Below are 24744 nucleotides of genomic sequence, written 5' to 3'. Positions count from 1 at the left end.
TCAGCAGTGTGCTTGCCGGGTCAACCGGTTTTCTAGCCCCTTGGTTTTTTCGGTACTTTAATTATTTAACACATCATCTTCATCTTCGTTTTAAAGACGGTTACACATTCCAAATATTCAACTTATTGCCTGAGTGTTTATCTCTGCCGCGTTAACACAAGCTACGTCATACATGAACTCTATACCTAAACTATGATATGAACAGTTCAACCACTGGTACGGTATCGGGCTAACTCCCCCTTCAGTGCATCAAGCTCCGTGTCTCGCGCGGCAATTTCTCTGGCTAAGCGAGCAGTCTCCTCCTAATGGCTCTCATAGCGTCGTGTGGCTAACACCGTACCTGCAGTCCATATATAAATTCACGTGTTAATTAAGCTTCTTTACTAATAAAGTTACAAGTTCCAGTGTTATTGTTTACCTTGTCTAAATCCCGTTGTAACGCGTCAATCGCTTCTATAATATCTTCCGATGGCAGTACCAGCGATGACTCTCGGGGAGCAGGATCAGGATTTGGACATTGCCTATAGGCAAATCGGCTGCCACGAGATCCAGATGATGTGGAATTAAGTACTTCCGTTCCTGTATCAGATATATTAGGGGTTTGCTCTCTATGTGACGCCGAACGCCCATCCGATCCACGCGACCTATCTGCTACAAAGGTCGGTATCATACTACTGATAGGCACTATCTCTAAGGGTACTCTCGAAGGCCTACCACTCCTAACACGGAACCCAGAATCACTGGAACTAGTTGCAGCTGACCCAAAAGCCGGAAATGTATGGGGTGGGGTTTCTCCCAACTGCACACCCTTCCCTCGATCATTTATGGGGGCATCTGGTTCCTCGTCGTCCTCTGAGCTACTGGGAGCATCCGGGTTCCTCCTCATCCTCCTCGAACTCGACTATAAGATTCCTCCTTCGCGATGGACGGGCCTTTGTTCTAGCAAAGCGAGAATTATAGTCGGTTTTTATTTCGAAGTCGCAAAGTAAAGGCTGTTTTAGCGAAAATGCATTGCTTTCGTCAATGTATGAGTTACCCGTGGTAAAATTATTTCCACGCGTAGTTCGATTATTATTCTCGAGTTCATATGGGCCTTTGGATGCAACCCGAGAACTCACACTTTCGGTGTGCTCCCATGAGTAAAACCGGTGGCACATATGATACGTGACGGGTGCCGGTCTCGGCGAGGCCTTCCATGCATCAAGGGCGTTGCCTCCCTTGCCACATTTGGAATTCGAGCGCCACGAGGAGGGTCACTGCTAACGGTTGCGCTTCCTGGTGCTCTCGGCACCCCACCAACACCATGACCGGTACCTACCGGCGTTGGCATTACATCACGTATCCACCAGACCACCTCGTCTGGATATGACAAGTCATACGCCATTGGCGGTAGGCTACATAGTAAGTTCAGATTACTCCACATTTCCTCAGTCAATTCCCCTTCGGGCGCACAAATCTCATCTACACCTGATCCAGAATGATAAATTCGGTTAGTTGTCAAACTTGAATGATTAATTCGAATTCATTTTGAGGGTCGGTTTACCTTTAAATGTACATGGGATGAATTCTTCATTATTCGGCTGCCTCGATTCGAGTATGTAACGCGGTGTGTCCCATTCTTTATGGCTCTGAAGAAATCCAGTAAACTTCGAACCCTCGTGATGTCGCGAGAAGGCAAATACGACCTCTGGAAGAAACGAGGTTCGGAACTAAAAGGTAGTAGATGGACTCAGTTCAGATGTAAGTTGTATGCTAGGCGAATCGTTTCCAGCCGAGAGATGATCATATAAAATGTAACGTACATTTGACCTGGTGAAGTCTCCCACATGGATAGCAAGTAGACTAATAGCTCGTTTAATGGAAACCGTAGACCGAAGAGAAGTTGATAGTAGCTCATAATAACTTCACCCGGTCTCACTGCATCCGTTAACGACGTTCCCCTCATATGTGGTTTTCGAATCCCAATGTAATCCGGTATGTCGAATCTCCTTCGGACGTCTTCAGGTGTTAATTTTGTCACCGTCCGATCCATTATCAAGTTATCTCCTGGCACCCATCGTTGAATTGGTGGTGCGTGAGTCGTCCTGCATTCACACGGCAAGGTCAGTACACAAGCTATAATGCATATGGACGTGCACTGCGTGTTCAATATAGTAATTAAAGATGGAGATAATGAATATGGAAATGCAATGTATGTTACGCTTACTTAACAGGCTATTAGACCGACGTCGTACTCTCGAATTGCCTTAGAGAAGTGAACCAAGTGACAGGCGCACTCTTGAAGTCGCCCTCGTTTTCTTAGTTTGGTCGAGGTATGGGCTACTGTGGTCGAGGCTTACCATGAGTCTTGACCTCAAATATTGCTAGGTGGTCCTGACCCAACCACTTCGTCTCCTTAGTTTGGTCGGATTTCATTTTAAAGCCCAATATTTAATTTCCAATATCCAAAATTCATAAAGCCCAAAACTCAAAATCCACAAACTTTGTTTGCTGATCCTATACCATCGGCGACCTACACCGGCACCGGCAACCGGCCGATTCATGCGTTTCACCACCGGTTCAGCAGTTTCCCATCCAGTTCGGGCATATTCCAGCCGGTTCCGGCGTTATTTCCACCGGTTCTACAATTTTTCAACCGGTTCCAACATTTTTACCACTGGTTCCTGTATTGTTTAGCCGGTTTCAGCTGGTTTGGGAGTTTTTATAGCCGGGTCACATATTTTTCAGCTTGTCCAGGCGTTTTCCTTGCTGATTCTGGCTTTTCCTTGCCGGGTCGATTAATTCACAAAATTTCGGTTCCGGCAGATATCAAGGGCCGATTTAGGCCTACTTATATATGGATATGGCGATTTTTATCTATTTTCGCACCGGGTCAGACTGTTTCCTTGCCGGGTCACTAGTTTTCTGGCCGGGTCAATATATTTTCTTGTCGGGTCAGCAGTTTGCTAGCCGGGTCAGCAGTTTTTCAACTCATTTGGTTTGTTTTTAAGCCAAATTAGCATCTCCCATAACCATATTACTAAGTTGGTCACTCAATTTACTCACTAAAGTATTAAAGCTATGGGTTTTATATAATTCTTTAAACCTCATAAGCTAAACATGCAAAGTTTTACCTATTTCACATCTAGTGACAACTACACAAGTGAATTAAGTGAAAAATTTAAACACACTTACATGGTAGGGCTTAGTTCTTCACTTCTCTTCTTATTCTTCTTTATCTTCTTATCTCTTTCTTTTGATCCCCACCCACACAATTGTTATCACATTCTTTTAACTTATCCAACCACCCATTTATTACAAACCTTTTTTATTTAACCCTCAACCCCCTTTTACTTTTCTCACCTTTTGATTTTAGCCCCTCTTATGTTTCTTGTCATTTATTGAGTTACACCCACTTCTCTATTTTTAGATTACATCTTATTGTCATTTTTCTTTCTTTACTATTTACCTAAAACGATCATTTCCGTTTATACCCTTCACTTTTTCTACTCTTGTTTCTTTTGCTTATCTCATATTTTTTTGTCCATCTCTATAACATACATTATATTTTCCCGTTACACGTTCCCCTTTCCCTATTATATCATTTTGGTTTTTTCCATTTTTTTTTCTTCTTTTTTCTTCAACATACCACCTTCATCTTCGTTTGCTCCTTTGTTGAAGAGGGGGCAATGTGTGTACCATACATTATATTTCGGTCCTAAAGTGTACTTTCGAACCATGGAATTTGGATATGAATGGCGGACCGATCGATCTAGTGGTCGCCCGGATAAACACTTTCGGATCGTTCGGTCTTGAATCCATCAAAGTTGAAACAGTCCGGGGCCCATCCGAAAGTGGCCCGGATCCATGGATCCAATCCATTCAGATGATTCTGATCCAATAATCCGATCCGTGGAAGCTAAAAATCCTAGTGCAATCCGATAAGATCTTGCGCAAGGATAGAATGAAATCTTGGGGAATGATCCTATTTTAGATAGGATCATACTAGGATTCATCAAGAACGGCAATCTCCGAGAATCCTTTTCTTGGCCGCCAAGGCAGGGGATTGCTATATATACGGAGGCTTCTGCATCCTCAAGAACTATGTTTTGAAGAGACTTGATCCCGAATTCTTCATTGGGTACGTAGGCAATCAGAACGTTGGTGCAATATCTCTTCTTCAAAAATCCCAATCCCCATCTCTTTTAAGCTTTCGGAAGCACCATCATATCGGGAGTGTCGGGTTAACTTTTTGCCCTGACATCATACACTTTTAGTGTTTATGATAAAGCACTGACTTATTTCGAATATATCCTTAGCGCGGCCTAAAAAACATTACATATTCTTTAGTTAATAACTTATTATATGGTGTAAACTCAACTTCCGACGGTTCCCTACGTTCTCTAAGGATTATGTAAGATATATCGAATTAGAACACTCAAAATGTTATTCGCATAACCTTTTCATATACCTATAATTTGTATTTATTGTTGGTTATTAACTTCTTAAGAAGTAAACCAAAATACTTCCCGAGTAAGTGCCCGAATACCCATTACGCACTTTCACATTTTTAACATATGCACTTTTATTCCTTTTCGTTTTTCTTTTTTGGATTTCATTCTGATTTCCAACACACATGCAGGCTACAATATGATAATACATATTGAAAGCAGTCTAGACTTGTAAAAAGAACATCGGCTTATTTATGAAGGGGTGTTTTTATTTGCACATTTGATTTATGCTTCTTTGTTTGACATTATTGTTTCTCTAGACAATCTAATGATATATCTAATAATCATCCAAACACAACCTCTCACACACATACATTCGAACACTCGATTTAGAAAATATCAAAGTTAACACGAGATCAAATGTCAATGTGCAAACTCTTCCAAGTTCTTTCTCACTAATGTAGATAACTATGTTTCTATCGGTTTAAGAACACTATGAAAGAATCGGACGATCACCGATATTCATATTTGGAAGACAGGTAGATGTAATGCATGGTTATGTATATGATGTTGTTTTTATATTCAATGTATATAGAGTAATAAAGTACGTTTACATGTGAATCCATATAGTTTTTTTTCATCACAATAAGAGCTGACTATAACAATATAGATTTTGTATTTGGATATCATCGGAAAACAAAAATGAACTCAAAAGCAAAATTGTATTTGACACTTGGGACGATTTCTTTTAGGGCCCAAATGGTAAGCAAAACCTTAAGTATTTGTACTTAACTAATTTAATTTATAAACAATACATTGGTTTTCTTTGAACTGAATATATATAATTTTCTTACATTTCATTTGAGCTCCTAGAACATAAATTGGAACTGACTCTTATAACAAATACAAGATACGGTGAGTGAAATCACTTTATTAAGGAGGGAGGATTAAATTAACTGATCGAGGCGGTTGTCTTTGGTTTCCTAAGTTTTGTTTTTTTTTCCGAGTACAGGAAGATGAGATAGTGCTAAAAATAAATTTTCAAAATTTGTGCTCATTCTGAGTGCAGGAAGATGTGACAGTGTTAAAAGATATGAGTTAGGATGCTTATAGAATGTCCATATCATGGAGTAGGATCCTGCCAAGTATGTTTTACCTCTCTAACTTCATAAATGGGTGTGGATGCATGCTTATAAAATATAATGTCCATATCATCATGGAGTAGGATCTTGTCAAGTTGTATAATAATATGATGTCCTATATGAGTTACTCTTGGTATTGCATAAGAAAGTTATTATTGAATTTGCATTGTGATGAGTATTTCAAAGCAATGTAACTACACTTGAACTTGCAATAGCTCAACAACCTTTATTCAATACGTAACAAACTTTGGTTGCAAAGAGAGCCACCTAAACATTTTTTTGTTGTAGGGATTTTAATAATTTTGGAGTAAAATATATCGAGCTTAAAAATTCTTACGAGTGTTCTACTGATAATTGATGGATGATAATTCTTTGGTCCAAAAGAGTGAAGAGTGTTTGTGTGAATTATTGTTATACTTATTTTTATGACATTTTATTGATACCTCAAATTTAACCCTTTCAACATTAGTGCAATATTAGAAGAACTTTGTGGTACTATTTTTTCATCCGAACTTTGTTTTGCAATGTGCTTGCAGAAACATTGAGAATAGATAAATCTACTATAAGAAATAAGAAAAATGGTGGAATAAGATGGAATATTTGAGCATTTTATTGGAAGTTCAAAGTGTGTGTTAGAAGCTTCAAGTTTGGAAATGGAATGTTATTTGAAAGACACACTCTTCTTCCATCTATTTGATTATTAGATTGTTTGAATCTGAAAATTAATGGCTATGCATGCATTACTCATTTTACCCACCCAATCTTACGTTAACACTTTGACATGTTCACATTGACGAAAGACATAGAACGACATGGTCTTATATGTTATTCATGTTGGAATTGAGTAAGTATATTTTGCATGTATACAAACAATCACCTAGAAAAAGAGAAAATACTTGGGAGAGTATTCTAAGTAGGTGAACGCATTTTCTTAAAAGAGAATTTTTTTTGTATTTATCAATTCATCGTAGAACACATTCATGTGATAAATCTTTTCAAGTGGGAGTAGTGTATTCTTTGAGGATATGGAAACAATCAATCTGTTTTAGTGATTTGTACACATTAGTACGTAAGCTGAGCGGTGATGATTTATCGCTAAATCACCGTAAATCTAAGAAAACTATTATACAAACTAGATCGAGTTTAAGATAATTCCATTTGAAAATTACGGATTAATATCCTAAATCACAAAGTGAAGAGGCTATCTCAATTTGATCCCTTAGTTTCCAAGTACTTATGCACCATAATTGTTGTTCATTAACGTATTTCGGTTTATTTTCAATAAAAATATATTCTGATTCGAAAATTTGCCGCTAAATCACTATAAATCTAAATCTAAGGGCCTGCTTGATAACCCATTTTCCGGTGGCAAAAAAATTAAACACATATTCTTTGCTGCTTTTCATTCAGCAAAAATAATACCAATTTGCGGCAAAATGAAGGGGAAAAATTTATCCATGTGGGAGGCGGATATATTATCGAAGAAAATTGACCAAAATTTTTCCATTTTCTTGTTTCGATCAACCACCTTAGTCTGTGACAAACCCATTTGCTTCTCTCCCTCTCTCTCTCAAGGTAAGCTCTGCAACTCTCTCCCTCCCTCTCTCTCTCTCATTTGATTTTATTAAAAAAAATCAATTTTAATTGGTTAATTGTTATTTCAATTTCAATTCAGATTTTGGGATAAAGTTGATTGATATAGTGACTTTTAAGATGAAAGATTCAATATTGATTGTTCAGAAAGGAAAACAAATGCATGCCCAATTCTTTAAATTGAGAGAAATACTACATTATGGTGAAACTGCATTGAGTTTATCTTTATGAAGGTTTTATTTTGACCAGGTGTGGAGACAAACGATACGAACATCATTAGAAGTGGTTTGTTCTCGAAAATTTTAAGCGTTATCGGGCTTCGAGGGAGATAGGGAAGGTAATATCGAAAGTATTTACAACTAATTTCATGTTGAGTAAAGTCTGCATGAGGGTGGTTTCTATAGACTAGAACACACCGATACTTTTATTTTTCCGGCAAAGTGTGATTAGTTGATGATTAGCATTTATCTTGTACAAGAATATCATTGATTTGGAATGTTCGATGGCTCATTAGGTATAGTTTGTGCGAAGTGTCCGCGGTTTAGGTTTTGAAGATCGAAGGAATGTTAGAAAATATAAGAAGACCGATAGAGGTAATTTTCGTGTTTTGCTTTCTTTGTGATGACTATGCAGTGGTGCACTATGTTGATATATTCCATGTGAATGCTTTTGGGGGTACCTTACGTAGTTTATGAATCATAATTCAAAAGTGAGTCCCGCTTTGTTAAAGTAATATATACTAGCACCCGTTATAAATAGGTTTCACTTTGAGCACTAAATCGCGTGGTTATGTTGGATCCAAGCGTTGATATGATTGAATTAAAGGGAAACTAGACTACCATTTGACAAATTGGACCTTGACTTCTGGCGAGTGTTGTTCAACTTCCTATTCGTCGAGCTAGAACAAACCATCGTCCAAAGTACTTAAGAACTGGATCACAAGAACGAAGATATAGGCATGATACTTGGTTGTTAGATAATCGATCTTTCCCGGCCCAAGTTCACATTTTGTTGAGCTAACATTCATGTGCGGGTTTATAGCTATCCATCTTCAATTTGATTGTTCCACGACATAATGAAGAGTTGATGCATCACAATTGTTTACTATATAACGGCTTAAAAACTTGTAGGTGATTGCATTTCTTGATGAAAGAGGGTGTTAGATTTCAAACAACTTTTTAGGAAGTGCTACTTTATTTGGAACTCTACCGATCCTCGGCATTGCTAATATCCGATAAGAGGTTTAACCGACTCACTCAATTTATACATGGAATAATGCTTCTCTTTTCACCTTGAGTTTGATGGATAAAACCTCATTCGATTGAAAACGTCAATCCAACATGCTCTCAAAGAGAACTCATTTTGAAGTCTTGAGGAAAGTCTTCTTCAACTCAAGTATAAGGATGGTCACGGGGTTATATTGAGGTACCATACAATCTTTGGCACTCTCACCGCCTATCATCGGATATATGTATATTCTATCGTTCTCAAAGTCTTTTTTGATTTTTGTCTCTTTTTCCAAAGGTTCACATTGAACAAGGGCCATCTTTGGAATCACTTGGTCTTCCTCTTGGAGTAGTCAACGGCATATTTGGACAAACACGATTAAAGGTATGTAACATGTTACCTTGTCTTATCTGTTAAATTATTGTTTTAGTAGGTAGCTTCCAAGCTTTGGACTACATTCATACTTATCGTTCTGGTACTTATTCTTCTTGGGAAACTACATCCTTTTTAGACTCTTTATTGGTTTTTGGAGAAGGTGTTAACCAAAACTGGTCCGTGATTACTTGTATCTTTTTAGGTTCTCCATCCCCTCCCTAGTGCAAGTTGTGGTGCCTTGTTGGTTTTGTGTGTTGGAAGGAAATGGTGATGTTGAAGGTTTGGAGACTTGTTTGGAAGTGAATAGATTGTTTAGTTGTGTTTGTTTAGTTGTAGTGTAACTGTGTGAGACTGTGAGAGTGCTTTTAGTTGTGTTGTTATGGTTCAAGTTAAATTTTACAGGTGGAGTGGAGTGTGTGTGTTGTCGGTGTGTGTGTGGGTCTTGCTGCTGCTTGACAAAGTGTTGTTATTTGGCTGCGACAAGTGATCTTCTTTGCTATCTTTGCCCAGTCAAACGGTGTTGCAGGTGTTGGTGGGTGGTGCTAAGGTGTTGCAGGTAGTGAGTGAGTGGTGCTCTTAAGAAATGCGTAAAAGTTTCACAAAGCTCGTGAGAAATTGTTCGAGTATAAACTGCAACTAGGTGACTTTGTTTTGTTCATGCTTGTATTTTGTAGTAGCTGCACTCTTGGACCCAACAATGTGAAGTGTTTTTGTCTATCTTTTTAATCAACGAGAACAAAGATGGGTGCAAAGTAAAAATGTAATTTTCCTTCATGAGATCACAAGTCAATGTAAAAATATTGGGGGTTCTTACTTGTGGACACCTTACAATTTAACTTCCAATGATATATCACTCTTTCTATCCATATGAACATGAATAATTTAAAGACATGCACTAGTTGTTATGTGTCTTATCTTTTTAAAATGTATGAACTATTTTAAATAACAGCAAAAGCGGCAAAATGAGATGAATTGATGCAAATTGTACAAACAAGCAATGGCAAAACAAAAATTTCCTACTAGGTATTTGTCTGGCAAATTTTTAAGTGGGAAATTATTTTCCCATTATTTATTTGCCCAACAAGTGGGAAAATTTATCAAGCAGGCCCTAAGAAAACTATTATACAAGCTAGATCAAGTTTTAGATAATTTCATTTGAAAATTACGGATTAATAAACCATAAAGTGAAGAGTCTATCTCAATTTGATTTCTTAGTTTCCAAATACTTATGCGCCATAATCGTTGCTCATTAATTTATTTCGGTTTATTTTCAATAAAAATATATTCTGATTCGAAAATTTGTGTGAGACATTTTGTAAAGCCTTTTCAGCACACAAAATATTTAATATATCCCGGACGTAGGTCCAAAATCTAGTACTTTCTAAAGCTAAAGCACTTGGGACGATTCAATTTTCAATCTAAAACATTAGGAGCATGGTACCAAAAAAACGAACGCTTTGAGCCAAATCAGTCTACGTATAGTGTAACTCTAGGCCCAAAAACAAAATTGAGCTTCTTTATTTGTAAGTGGGCCCAAAAACAACAAACAATTAATATTGTTTGGAAGGAAATACTCAGGCCCATCATGCTGGTTAAGTGCGGTACAAAGAATATAAGTTGTTTTCCCTCTAAACAATATATAAATACTCAGGCCCATCAAAAGCTTTTTAGAGATGGAGAAGGAGAATGTAGAACTTTGGGCTTCGTGGAGTCCAATAAGGTTTTTTTTTGCGCCTCGAGTTCATACTAAAAATCTAGCTCATTGGATTTTTTTTAGTTAGTGGATGACTTTTAGTTTGAGAACAATCAGACAGATATTGAAATTGATATAGGGAGTCATTTATCGACCCTATTATAGGAACTCTTTGTTCAGTGAAACAAATGGTATGCTAATCAATAAGGAAGCCAACTGTAGCGACCCAATTTATGATGGCCGAGGGTCCGGCGGGTAATGGATCCAGGATGAGGACTGGGTGTGGGACGAAGGGCCTGTTATTTAAGGCCGTGGACATGGGAGTCCAGTATGGAGGCCAAGAACCGAGGACCGGAGTAGAGAGCCAATAGCCAAGGAAGGATAGCTGACACAGGAATTGTACCATCACGGACCGCGTGCAGGAGCACGGGAAAAACCCTAACGTCGTACGGGAACTTACCACGTGGTAATCCATAGACCGAGAGATGAAGGGACAGATGGAGGGCCCAAGGGAGAGTAGGGGGATTATAAATAGAATAGGAGAGGAGGAGAAGAGGTAGGTCACAACACCAACTAAAAATTGTTCTTAGCCTCCTATACATATATAATGTCAACAGATCAAACACCTCCAAGTTTTAGGGAATTCAAAGTCCAAACAGGTTTCATCACAGATTGTCAAATTGAACTATAAAATCTATGAGCACTTTCTTGAAAGCATCTCCAAAGACCAAAGTGGTCCTTATTTAACACACGGACGGTATAAATTGTGTCGTCCGTCTCTTGGAACATAATTATAATAATTGCTAGACAAGATTACAAATTTGGTAGGATATCACACCAGTCAAATTTAAGACCCTTTTAGCAGTCTCATTGAAATGACATTTTGGTGTCTGTAGCACCCCCATTGGACTTGCTCCAATATATATGTATGATATATAAAAAAGACCTCCAAGCCCTTAGCCCGCTCGGCCCATGGGCTGAAAAAGCCCTCAAATTTAAGCGCTCATACAATTTGATGGTCGGCCCTGCCCGACCCTCACATTTTGAGAGGAGGGTAAAGGCCTAGATGTGAAAACATGAGGACGGGCCTCAGCCCGACCATCAAAAGCCCTCACAACCTGCATTAAGGCCTTCACAACTTTTATATGTAATTTTATTTATATTTTGTTAAAAAGTACATAATTAATAAATTAAATAACAAAGTGAAAAATATGGTTTACATAAGTTAGTGTTTTGTGTAGGCTCCTCCAACGTTGCATGAAAAATCTAGTTCAAAATAACAAATTGTTTTCTTGTCGGGATATGAACTCGGGTCACTTCACCATATATAAACAATAATAAAATATAAATCAGAGTGATGTGATATGATCATTGGTATATGGTAATGAAGTTTTTAATCAACTTCAACTAATCAAACACAAGTTATTTTACAACCTACAACACCACATCATATTTTTGGTCTCATATATATATTTTTTATTAATTCATGTAATATATCAGCACATCAAACCTAAGAACGAAACTTTTGAATTTTATTATCTTACAAATTTTAGCTAAATTATTAATTAAGTACATTAACCAAAATCAAGATTGAAAAAACCTATTATTTAAACGTGATAATTAATTTAGAGCATGTCTTCAGTGCGCGTGATGTATGGCTACGCACAATTCCTGACCACATATTTTCCAACCCGTAACCGGTAGCCGAAGTGCCCACCTAAGGGTAGCGTTGGCATTTCACATATTTTCATTCATCCCCAATTTATCGTATTTTCTATTCTTCTCAATTAGATTGCGCGCCCAAATCTTCTCACCCCTTTCACCTCTTCTTAAATTCATGGTCAATCAGTTACTTCTTTCACTCTCTAAAGTTTACAGCAAGGAAGTAGAGCAAAAAAGAGTGACAGCAACCAACAACACTACACGGCTTGAATACGTTCGAACATTGAGGTTAGTTTATCATCCAATCACTGAAGTCGATTTAATCTTTCCTCTTCTCTTTAAGGTACATTAGAATTTTTCATATTTAGGTCGTTTGTACTAAAAAAAAGTTTTCTTTATTTAGGTAGGCGCTCCTATGACGAATCGAATAAGGCTCGATGATGACGAAGAGTTTCTTAGAAGTCTATGTTTCGAAAGTTTTGGGTATGATGAAAGTGATTCTCTGGATGTGGAATCAACTGTTTCCCTGATGGAGAATGAAAATATTGACAGTAGTGATAGCGATGCTGAAGAGTCTGATACATATAGGGCTTATATAGAAGACAAAGCAACATTTTTATCTATGCAGTTCAAGACCTCGGACGAGGCCTACACTATTTATAATGAGTATGCCAAATCAGTTGGCTTCAGTGTTCGTAAGGATGTTTATAGAATTCATCCAAATGGAGTTGCTATTAAGCGGAGATTTGTGTGTTCATCCCAAGGTCAACGACATGCAGATAAACTCCAATCGATGACACCCAAAAGAACACCCAGACAGGCCACTAGGTTAAATTGTAAAGCCTGCATTGTTGTTGTTTTTGATTCTGAAGCAAAGTTTTGGACTGTGAAAGAGTTTATTGGGGAACACACACATCCACTTGTACGGTATCCGAGTTCAATGTTTCTTCGGTCACATAGAAATGTGAGTCGAGAAGCGTTGGAATTTGCTACGTGCCTAAATGATGTCGGTGTTCGTAAATGCCAAGTGATGGGTCACTATGCACATATAGCTAGAGGTTTCCTTAATGTTGGTTTTACGAAAAAAGACTTGTATAACAAAATGGGAAAAGAGAGGAGAAGTCGCTGTATTGATGGCAATGCCAACACACTGCTTGCCAACTTAGAGGACAAGGTGAAGTTAGATCCTTTATTTCATTACAACTATGAGTTAAATGTGAGTGGGCAGTTGGCTGGGCTGTTTTGGGCAGATTCCACCTCCCGCCTGGATTACTGTAGCTTTGGTGATGTGTTGTTGTTTGATTCAACGTATGTGAGCAATCGATTACCCAGATGCCGATCGTTGTGTTTTTCGGAATCAACAACCACCTACAGACTATAGTTTTGGTTTTGCTCTGATCATAAGTGAGTGCGACGACACTTATAAGTGGGTATTGAAATCATTTATTGACGCAATGTGTGGTGAACACCCTAAATCAGTCATTACTGATGGTGACGCAGCGATTCGTAAAGCTTTGAAATCTATTCTTCCAGATTCGAAACACCGGCTGTGCTCTTGGCACGTATTGAAAAATTGCATCACCAATGTCAAAATCCCTGGATTTGCAACAGAGTTCACTCTATTATGTTTATGAAATGTTTCGGGGAGAGTTCAAGAAAGGTGGAGACAAAACTAGTGGAAAAATACGGTTAGTCATAACACATGGGTGATGAAGGTACAAAAAAAGAAACGGGCGAAGGGGGCGTAATCGTATCTTCATGGTGAGTTCTTTGGCGGTTGCGAAGCAACCAACGCTATGAGTCTATTAACTCGTTATAAGACATCATGTTAAGCCGGGATGCGGCTGTTTGAGCTATTTGGGAAAATGGAATTGGCAGTTGCAAATATCCGTCACCGAGCACGAAGAAGAGGTAAGGATCGCAAACGAAGCCTTTCATTGGTAGCCACTTGATTGAATATGCAAAGCGGCAGCAGAATCCATCTATACTCGAGCTGCTTTTCTTGCTTTTTATGAAGCGATTCTGAGGAGGAATCGATGTACACCGTAGAAGATAAACGTGATGTGGGTGACAATATTCGTGTATACACCATCACCGCCATCCGAACAGCAAAAAAAGACGAGTGTGGAATACAACCTTTTAGAGCAGGATGCTAGATGTTCATGTGGGCTATTTCAGTTGTTTGGATTTCCATGTAGACATATCATTTCAGTTTACAAACGCGAGGACCTTCATGAAATACCCCAGAGCTATTTTTTAAGGAGATGGACACGAGTTGCTAAATCTATCATTCCAAATAATGATCCAAGTTTTTCTTCGCAGGCTGCTTCCATTATTCATCACAGTGAGCTTATAGGGAAATGCAAGAAGATATGTTTGTGAGCCTCTCAAACAGCCAAAAACAGTGAAGTTTTTAAATCCATGTTATCATCTTTTTCTAGAGCTTCAAGGCAGTCCACAAGTTCCCTTTGAAATGCCTTATATTCCACCGTAAAGTGGTACAATGGATGGCATTCCGTCTTCTAAAAAGGCACCGCCGAGGTAGAGATGCCTTTCACCCCACCTAAAATCGCCCATCGTCCATTTGTTAATGATCCACCACATTAAAAAATCGAAGGGTAGGCCGCGATAAACGTAGTAGATTGAAAGGTCGAATGAGACAAGAAAAAAAAGAAGTGTGGCCATTGTGGTATCGTCGGGCACACAAGGCCCACATGTCCACTTTTGCATCCAAACGATGGGGGTAAGTTTCTTATACCGTTGCCATATTTCACTTGTCCGTTAACATTAAATAGTTACAAAAGTTTGTTGATTCCGATTTGTATTAAATCAATATCTTTCTTGTGGTGCAATTGTTTTACGTGTCCAGTGCTAAAGTTTAACTATGTCGGCGTCTTTGCCGCGGGGAGTTGCCGATGTGAGTGAGGATGATGATGGGTTAAATAGAGATACTGGATGTAAGTGATAATTTTGCGCGTTATCTTCTTTTTATAAACGCAAGAAAATGTTTCTTGTTTGTTATTTTCATGGGGTTCAAAGTAATGTTGCTTGTTTGGTGGGCGTAGTGGAAGTTGGTAATGAAGCAGGAGGATCTCGAAAGACCAAGCAATGTAGCAAGTGTCGATCTACGGAGCACACAAAGTGTAGGTGTCCTGATTTGGAAGGTATGACACAATTTTTACCGACGTAATTTTTCTAGTAGGGAGTAAACTAAACTTAGATTGTACCATTAGAGTGACTATTTTTCTCCTGTTGAACTTATAGCGTTTCTCGTGGATGAGGTTGGGAGGAAGGTTTCGGAGAAATTCAATGTTGGAAAGTTTTATAGTGACGACGGGAGAGTCTTTTTCCGTATTACGGATGGTTGACGTTAGGAAAGAGGAGTACAATGCTGCTAAGCTTTAGAGCAGTTGTTGCTAATCTTCTAACAAGATTTTTGTAAGCATTTTTGTAATATCGCACAATGGTGAAGATTTCAAGATTGGCTTCTAAATTATTTTGTAGCGGTATCTATGGTGTTATTTTCTTATTTTCTTTGGTTTAATCAATGAAATAGAGCAATATTCTATACGCTATATTGACAAGCATTGTTTGTATATTCTATTGTTTCTTATTGTTGGGATGTTAGGGTTGTCCCTCACCATGAGACAAGACTATCAGCAGACATATGTCAGTTCATAAATGGATCTGTTCGTTCTTACAGCGCCGAACAGAGGAATATGCCATATACAGTAACATAACATTCTGGTATGACAAATATAGTGTCATATCTATCTGTGATTGTAGTATACTACCAAACGTATATATATTATAAAAAGTCACATAACATTCGAGTATGACATATATAGTGTCATATCTATCAGTGAGTATCTAAAATTATATGACATAACTCCTAGGAGGTCGGAAGATCTAAAATTATTGTGAATATATACTGGTTCCTCCTCGTATGATGAGGACTTGCCCCGATTAGTACTAATTACAAGAATGAGATTAAGAAACCAATTCTTGATTGTAATGCGTGGGGAGAAAGGGACTATGAACATCTCATTATTCATAGCTACCGAACTATGAACAATTCTACTTTCCGGTATGTTTCTCTATACTGTACGTACTACGAACAATCAATGTTCATAGTCATGAGCTATGAATATTCTTTGTTCATACCACAATTCGACTATGAACAATGATTGTTCATAGTTCGGTAGCTATGAACAGTGATTGTTCGTAGTTCGGTAGCTATGAACGGTGATTGTTCATAGTTCGGTAGCTATGAACAGTGATTGTTCATAGTTCGGTAGCTATGAACACTCAATGCTATGAACAATGAGTGTTGAGCTATGAACAATGAGTGTTCATACCACAATTGACTATGAACAATGATTGTTCATAGTCATGAGCTATGAACATTCTTTGTTCATACCACAATTGGACTATGAACATAACAGAAGGTTGGAGTGCTTGCAGAGGAATATGTCATATGTTAACATAACATTCTAGTATGACAAATATAGTGTTATATCTATATGTGATTCTTATGATATACTACCAAACGAATATATTATAAAAACTGACATAACATTCGAGTATGACATATATAGTGTCATATCTATCAGCGATTCACATAACATTTGAGTATGACATATAGTATCATATATATCAGTGATTGTAGAACTTATGACATACTACCAACTGTATAAAACTCATACTAGCATATATTATAAAAAGTAACATAATATTCGAGTATGACATATATCTAATTGTGATTGCTACGCTTATGAGACCTAACGTATAAAACTCTTATTGACATAGCTTATAAAAAGTGACATAACATTTGAGTATGACATATAGTCATATATATATCGCTGATTGTAGCGCTTATGACATACTACTACCAAACGTATACAACTCTTATTGACATACTATCCTTTTAAACAATTGTTTTATTGTACCATCCATAAAGTATGATATACTTTCTGTTTATAGAACATGAGTACGATATACCATAAAATATGATATACTACATCCTATATGACATTTTTTATAACATATATCCATGCTTTTTACAATGCAATACCGGGTAGTAGGTTACGTACTTTGTACTCTATGAAATATTAACTTATGAGTAATACTCGTCACACCCCGATTGTCTCTCTACACACGACAAATTTATTCCAAAAAAAACTGGTGCTGCTCTCTCCACACCCCATTTTTTGTTAATATGACCATTATAACCTTAAATAACTCTCAACTCTCTCCACACCCCATTTTTTGTTAATATGACCATTATAACCTTAAATAACTCTCTCCACACCCCATTGTAATTCAAACGAGCTCTTCACCGTACTTACTATTCCACGAACACTTCTACCACTCATGCTCTCTGAAATTTCTCCCCCTCCCTCTGTTGTTCTCTTAGGTTAGTCTTGAGTCACCCACAAAATTGTTGTTATTCCCACCAAATTTTCACTTTAAGAATGGACTCATGTCTTTGGAAGCAACGTTCAAGATAAATTCTCCGCCAAAATCAAAATGATAACTTTGATTAGTATTAAAAGTGACATGGAGTCACTTTTAACACTATTGCAATCAAATTATTATTCGATGATGAACCTTACAACAATGTTGAAATTAGCTATCCCGATATGACCGAATCATTTACAACAATTGAGGTAATAAGGTAGTTTGAAAGCTTGTATTTTTTATTTATTTTATCAATAACTTAGCAAAAAACAATTTTCGTCAATAGTATCTAAGATCAAGGGTTTACGCAGGTCTTCGAAGATCGTCACTCGTTGATCCGATGGTGTTCGATAGTTGGTATGACTGTTGGAGTTGTGGTTGTGATATCAAGGTCTGATAATTCGGGACTTGGGCGAAGACCTAGAGTTTTCTTGAGTTGCGAAAGGAGTGGAAAATTTAGACCATCCGTAAAGCCAAAAATATTGAACAAAAAAACCAAAGAATATAGGCAATCTAGTTCGAAGAAATGTGGCTGTCCATTTGTGTTGAAAGGGGAATTACGAAACGAAGGTGGATGGATACTGAGTGTTATGTGTGGAACTCATAATCATACTATTGGGGAGCATCTTATAGGTCGTGCATTCGTGGGAAGGTTAAAAGCTGAAGAAAAATTGATTGTTCAGGATTTGTCTTTGAGTGGTGTTAAACCGCGTGAAATTTTACCCCTCTTGAAACAGAGAGATGACAATAATTTGTCAAACAAAAGCACTTTATACAATTATCATCACAAGAATCAGTTGGTTCGGTTGAGTGGAAGAAACCAAATGCAAGAATTTATAAGAAATTTAGAAGAATTTGGGTACACGAGAGTTTCATAGGGATAATCCAAAGAATGTGAATGTAGAGATTTGTTGTTTGCACATCCCCAATCAATTCATTTGGCAAAGTGTTTTCCGAGGTCATTGTCATGGATTGCACGCATTACAAGACGAATGTCTTCAAGATGCCATTGTTTGAAGTTGTTGGGTTCACATCCACGATGAAGACATTCTCAGTATTGCTTTTGGGTATTTGGAGATTGAGAAAGAAGGTTCTTACCTATGGGTTTTGAAGAGGTTCGTGATATTTTTGGACTACAAAGCTACTTACTGTAAAGATAATTACGACTCGATTGTGAGTTGGCACTTATGAATCGATAACTATAGTGTTTCTCGGTCACAGACTTCTTCTTGTGTCGAAGTTCACATCGGGAGGAACATCGAGACAAAGGCCAAAAACATTTGAGAAATTTGTTGAGTATGAACAATTTATGTTTATGTTCAAAACAGTTGATAACAGCTTCGTCTTTGAAGTTAGTACTTGGAACACCTACGTTGTTTTAAACTTGAGCACGGAGATCATTATGGTGTTGTGGAATACATAGAAGACCCGGTGGCTTTCAAGTACAAAGAAAGGTTTGTCTCGCTTGGATAGATCTCCATATGCATTTTGGTACTTCGAAAGCAAGAACCGAATTGAAAGTATGCATTCCTCTTTGAAGGGCATTTTGTGTTCTAGCAATAATGGTAACTTTCGAAACTTTAATTTGATTAATAATCTCGACAAACCAAGTGATGAGAAATTGAAAGTTCTTTTAATAGGAGCTTGAATCTCTAGGATCATCGTTACAAACAAAACACATATGTGCAACTTAGAGGGTACATTTCTAGAGATGCATTGGATTTGATAGCAAAAGAGCTAATAAGGTCTATTAGAGTTGGGAAAGATGAAACTCGTTGTCGTTGTGTTTACAAGAGTATGTATGGGCTTCCTTGTGCGCATGAGTTATGTGAAATTGTTCTAATTGGTAGGGGAAGCATCCCCTTATCTTTGATACACCCTAGGTGGAGACAGCTTAGTAGTAGCACTCGATTGATCTTCCTAATGGGTCCTTTGATATTCAAAAGAGCTTGCACAGATCTCGAAGAAGTTTGATTCGCTCTCTCGGATGAACAAAAGGTTTTGATGCTGAAAAAGTGTGTAGAACTAGGTGATCCAAAGGCAACTTTCAGGCGAGAGCCTCGGGTCAACACCAATGTGAGGGGTAGGCCACCTGGAATAAAAATTGGTGTGAAGACTTGTAAAGATAAAAGGGACACAAAGAGAGAGAGCCTTCAGCTTTTCGAAAGTATGTACAAACAAGTTGAGGAACAAATTGTAACTCAAGAAAGCAAGAATAGTAAAGCCAAGAAGTTGGTACCATGCAAAAGAAAACCAAGAAGAACTCATATTCAAGTGTTTGTAGATTTACCTGAAATTGGGTCTAAATGGGATGATGGGCTATGTGACTTAAATCCATTGATACGAGACTTCATTGTGGATTGGCAAGATGTTGAACCGAATGGACATTGTGGATTTAGCGCGATTGCACGATGCTTAGGGTCTAATAGAGGTGATGCATGGATTATTGTGAGGGCTCTTATGTTGACAGAGTTGATTTCCTATGAGGCAGATTATACTTCAATGTTGGGTGGAGAAGAACGAAAAGAAGCGATTAAGACAAATCTACGATGTACAGTTCCATATACGATGAACCCCAAAGAATGGTTTGAACTTCCTTCAATGGGATTTTTAGCCGCTAATACTTTTCAGTGTGTCCTTGTCGTCATTGGAGAGAAAGAATGTATGTCATACTTTCCTTTGTGGACTGCTCCTGATCCAACTCGTGTCCAGATAGCGGCAATAGGCCACATTGGAGGAGGCACACATTTTGTGAAACTCATGCTTGAAGATGATAGTCCTATTCCGCCACTTGCTCTAGGGTGGGAGTCATTTGCATGGACAGAAGCTTGGGATTGGGCAACTATAATGGAACCAAGGATCGTGAAGTGGTATAAAAGGGTTCCAAAAAATGTCATGGATTTAGACCTTTCAGTAACTATCCTTGTCTTGTGTGGTTTTTGGCTTTAATATCTATTTTGTGTATGTGTATATACTGCCATAAATTGCAGAATGTATTAGAATATGTCAGAAATGGTATTAACTAGTTTTTGTTAAGTGCTCTATAAATAACATTAAAATGCAAGAATATGGTAAATGCTTTGTCGGTTTAAGGTAGGAACCAAAGGCGTATCGAGCTTCAGGTGAGCTTTATCACTTGTGTTGTGACAAAAGAACACCAGCTGCCTTTACAGCACAGAGTGAACAAGGGACTGATGGGTTCTAGAACAAGCTATCTTATGGGTGAATAAGAATTAGCGAACTAGCAAGGATATTTGTCATACAAGAAATGCAAAAAGATTTTTTTTTCTCTTGTAAACATAACATATGTTTATGAAAGTTTGGGATATCTCGTTTTTTATAGCTAATTTTGGGACTTGTTTGAACTTGCATTAATTTAGTGAATTGGCAATAGCAACCCGAGTCCAATACACATCTTAATCTCGACAAATGTTTCTTAATCACGTTTTGCACAAACTTTTGTTTTTCAAACATTCTCTTATAACATTTTTTATAAAGTTTGGGATATCATATGTAGCAATGACTTCATGGAGATTACAATTATCATTAAACCCTAACTATCAATGTTCTAAAACCGTCATTTTAAACATGCCTCCCTAATTGGAGGAGGATCAAGCACCCAAACCAAAAGAAAATGTAACAAAGTGCCACCAATTCCATTGTTGACAACTCCTCCACTAGAAATTTCATTGCCAACCAGGTTAGAGTAGGTTCATCTCCTTTCATTTTGATTTAGTTATGACATTTTTAATGCTTGTTGAATGTTCTTAGAATTTGTTGTTCTCTGCCAAAAATTTGTAACTTGGTCGAAATATATTTTATGGCTATCCCCCTTATCTTATCTTCACTCTCTTATCTTATCTTCAATGCTACTCTATTGTCCTCCATACTACATAGTGGAATTTAAGTGTTCATACTCCTAGTGGCTCAAATAGGGGGTATCTCAATTGACCCATGAACATTCAGTGTTCATACTCCTAGTGGACTATTTACAATGAATGTTCATATTTTGTTGGACTATGAACATTCAGTGTTCATAGTTGACGTAGTACAGTTTGCCAATGCATATGTCAATGAACTTGGCATATGATGCATATGTCAATAATTAACTGGAAAAGCGGGCAACAAAGTCGGAAAGACATGGACGCGGCCATATTTGATTGGAAACGTCAAAATAAGCATAACCCACGGCGAAGCATCCATCGTTTAGGCCTTCAAAATCACGTTTTTGCCGTTTTAGGAAAGTTTTGTTTTTTCTATATCTTTTGATAGGAGAGTCCGTTTTTGATTTGGTCAGTTGGGTTAGTTCTATTTTGATTAGTAGTTTCTTAATATGTAGTTATCCCAAAACTTTCCATTTTTGGAAAATTTCGAGTTTTGTGGTAATTAGGGTATTCCGCCTATACAAAAGCTGGTAGTCCGTATTAGGGTTTTCCGTTTTGGTTAGAGTTAATAATATTAAGAGTTACTTCTCTTGTTTCCATTGTTTGGTATTCCTTGTGTGTGAATCCACAAACCTTGAAGCCATTAATCCCTAGTATTTCACAAGAAATCAACAGGCTTTAGTGTAGGTTGTGAAAATCTGCAACTTATAAGTTCTTTCTCAACATCAATAATCCTATTGGACTACAAAAAATGAATGTTCATACTCTTGTTTGACTATGAACATTCAGTGTTCATACCATTGAATTATGAGCGTTGAATGTTCATACTCTTGTTGACTATGACTGAATGTTCATACTCTTGTTGGACTATGAGCGATTGAATGTTGCAAAACCCTTTACCGCACAAACCTCAAAACCGACAAAACCTTTCGTGATTCCCATGAAAGCAATGATAACTCACCCACAAACTGCCGCACATTTTTCAAAACCTAATTAAACAAACCAGCTGTCCAACACGTGTTCCAAAACTTTATTTTACCCTTCCTTTTTTCCACAACAGTTGTCCAAAGAACGGATAAAAGGGGGCTGTGTAAGTACCCTCCGTTCTACACCCAGTACACGTGTCCACACATCAGGTCGTGTTCCACCAGTTCGTACCAAGTCATCAGGTCGTTGTCCCCTAAACACCAAACCTCTACAATTGATTAGGCTATTTCATTATGACTGCTATTTGATTAGGACTGCTACAAACAAAAAAATTGATTATGTTCTCGTTTAGTCATTAGCATATATCGTACCACTCTCTTCATTGATTGCTCCCCGACCGATATTCGTGCTCGACTAGTTAGGGAGTCAAGAATGACAACAACCCTCTGTTCAGGTGCAAAGACGTATGAACACTAGAGTATGAACACTGAATGTTCATAGTCCACTAGAGTATGAAGATTGAATATTCATAGTTCAACAAGAGTAAGAACATTGGGATTCATAGTCCACTAGGAGTATGAACACGAATGTTCATAGTCCAACCGTGATGATGCCGACAACAAAAAATATTTGTTTAAACTTTTAAGTATGTGATAATGTACTTCCCAAATGCAATTATAATTATGGATCCTTATATTTAAGAGTAAACATTACTGCATGTTACATTTTTGGTTTCAAAACTTGGAGTGGTGGGTAAATTTTAAGTGAGACATCAGATTGTATGTATGCCACAATGTAGTGTAGGCTGGTTATGAAGCTATTTTTATCAAGTAGGTACCATTTCATAGCCGTTGACTTAGTTGAGGGGAAAGCAACAGGCTATTCTCATGGATGATTTGTACTACAGGTGAAGGAATGCTACACTTGAAGAACTAGGACGTGATACTATCTCTGTACAATTTGGGAAAAACTCAAAACCAATTGTATATGCAGATCAAATATTTATTTTTTTCTGCGATAATGTAGTTTTCCGTGAGACAATGTAGTTTTACCCGTATGACAATGTAGTATAAGGTCTATTCTATGTGCAACTAACTCACATTTATCTTATATTATCTTCGTTGTAATTTTTATCCTTATATTTAAGAATTCTATCTTGTTGATACTGAATACTATCAGAAGTCATTAAACCCTAAATAATGGAAAATCTTATCAATAAAAGACCACTCTACTCTATCATATATTCATATGCTTTAGGCATATCCATTTTAAGAGCTACAAAACCTTGTTTAGATTTCATATGTTTCATATTATGAAAAATCTCACTAGCAAGCCTATATTATCTCCTATATTCCTACCTTTTATGAAAGCTCCTTGAAAAGGAGAGACAATCTTATTTATGTGAGCCTTTAATCTGTTAGCCAACAGCTTAGATATGATCTCTAAGATGTATCATGCGCAGGATGTGAGGGACTTTGGATCAAGATGCCGCGGATGCAAATACACACAAACCCCGTGGATGAGTGGCCCGGATGTGGGCTACCATACATCTCAAGCCAGATGGATTTAGCCCTTAAAATAAAGGGAGCTTGTGTAAGTACTCTTCCGTTCTACACCCGACACGGTCCACACATCATCGTCGGTTCCACGGTTTTGTACCAAGTCATTAGGTCGTTGTCCCCTAAACACCAAACCTCTACAATTGATTAGGCTATTTCATTATGACTCGCTATTTGATTAGGACTGCTACAAACAAAAAATTGATTATGTTCTCTTTTTAACCAAAGATAAACCATACTACATTGGTGTATAACCAAACTACATTGTTTATTTAAAGAACAAGCATCGATAGTAAGAACTAGAAAGATTGATTATGTTCTCATTTTTCCAAAACTGTTGTTGGGAGCCGGCGACGATCCAACTAATTAAGGCTCTGAGAAGACGGCTCGAACAGTCACGCCATTTCCCAAAAAAGGTAATGATGGCAGTTCAATCTTATCTCCTGTACATAAGAGATCTCGTGAGAGAACTTGCATTATCTCTTCTGCTACTTTTTTTCTCGCAGATAATCGAACCTTTTGATCTCCCGTTAGGGTTTGGCCAAAGCTTGAAACTTTTCATCTTTCTTGACCATGAACCACTGCTGGTCACTTGTAAACTTCGGAGATCTTTCCTCCCTGGACTTGATCCGCTCAAAATTTCACATCCCTGAAGATGTTGGTCTGGAGTGGGGGAGGTTATCTGATGAGTTGGCCTACAAGGAAGTGGCGCTCATCACCATTGGTCAACTTAGGGCCGGACTCACTCTTCCCCCCCATCCATTGCTACGAGAGTGTCTGATTCACTTTAAT

General features: G+C 37.7%; 2 long non-coding RNA genes across 2 annotated transcripts; both read left to right on the top strand.

Annotated features, from left to right (window-relative positions):
• The first annotated feature begins 12088 nt into the window (after positions 1–12088).
• LOC147510646 (uncharacterized) lies at positions 12089–13014 on the top strand. The gene is made up of 2 exons (XR_015216832.1): positions 12089–12410; positions 12526–13014. It is a non-coding gene; the product is annotated as an uncharacterized LOC147510646 (long non-coding RNA).
• A 2017-nt stretch (positions 13015–15031) lies between these two features.
• On the top strand, positions 15032–15703 carry LOC147510645 (uncharacterized). Its single transcript, XR_015216831.1, has 3 exons — positions 15032–15079; positions 15188–15286; positions 15387–15703. It is a non-coding gene; the product is annotated as an uncharacterized LOC147510645 (long non-coding RNA).
• The last annotated feature ends 9041 nt before the right edge of the window (positions 15704–24744 follow it).

The sequence above is a fragment of the Coptis chinensis genome, chromosome 3 (genome assembly GCF_015680905.1).
Source record: "Coptis chinensis isolate HL-2020 chromosome 3, ASM1568090v1, whole genome shotgun sequence".
Classification (NCBI taxonomy): domain Eukaryota; kingdom Viridiplantae; phylum Streptophyta; class Magnoliopsida; order Ranunculales; family Ranunculaceae; genus Coptis; species Coptis chinensis.
The sequence above is the reverse complement of the archived record's forward strand: the minus strand, read 5'-3'. Positions and strand labels throughout refer to the sequence as shown.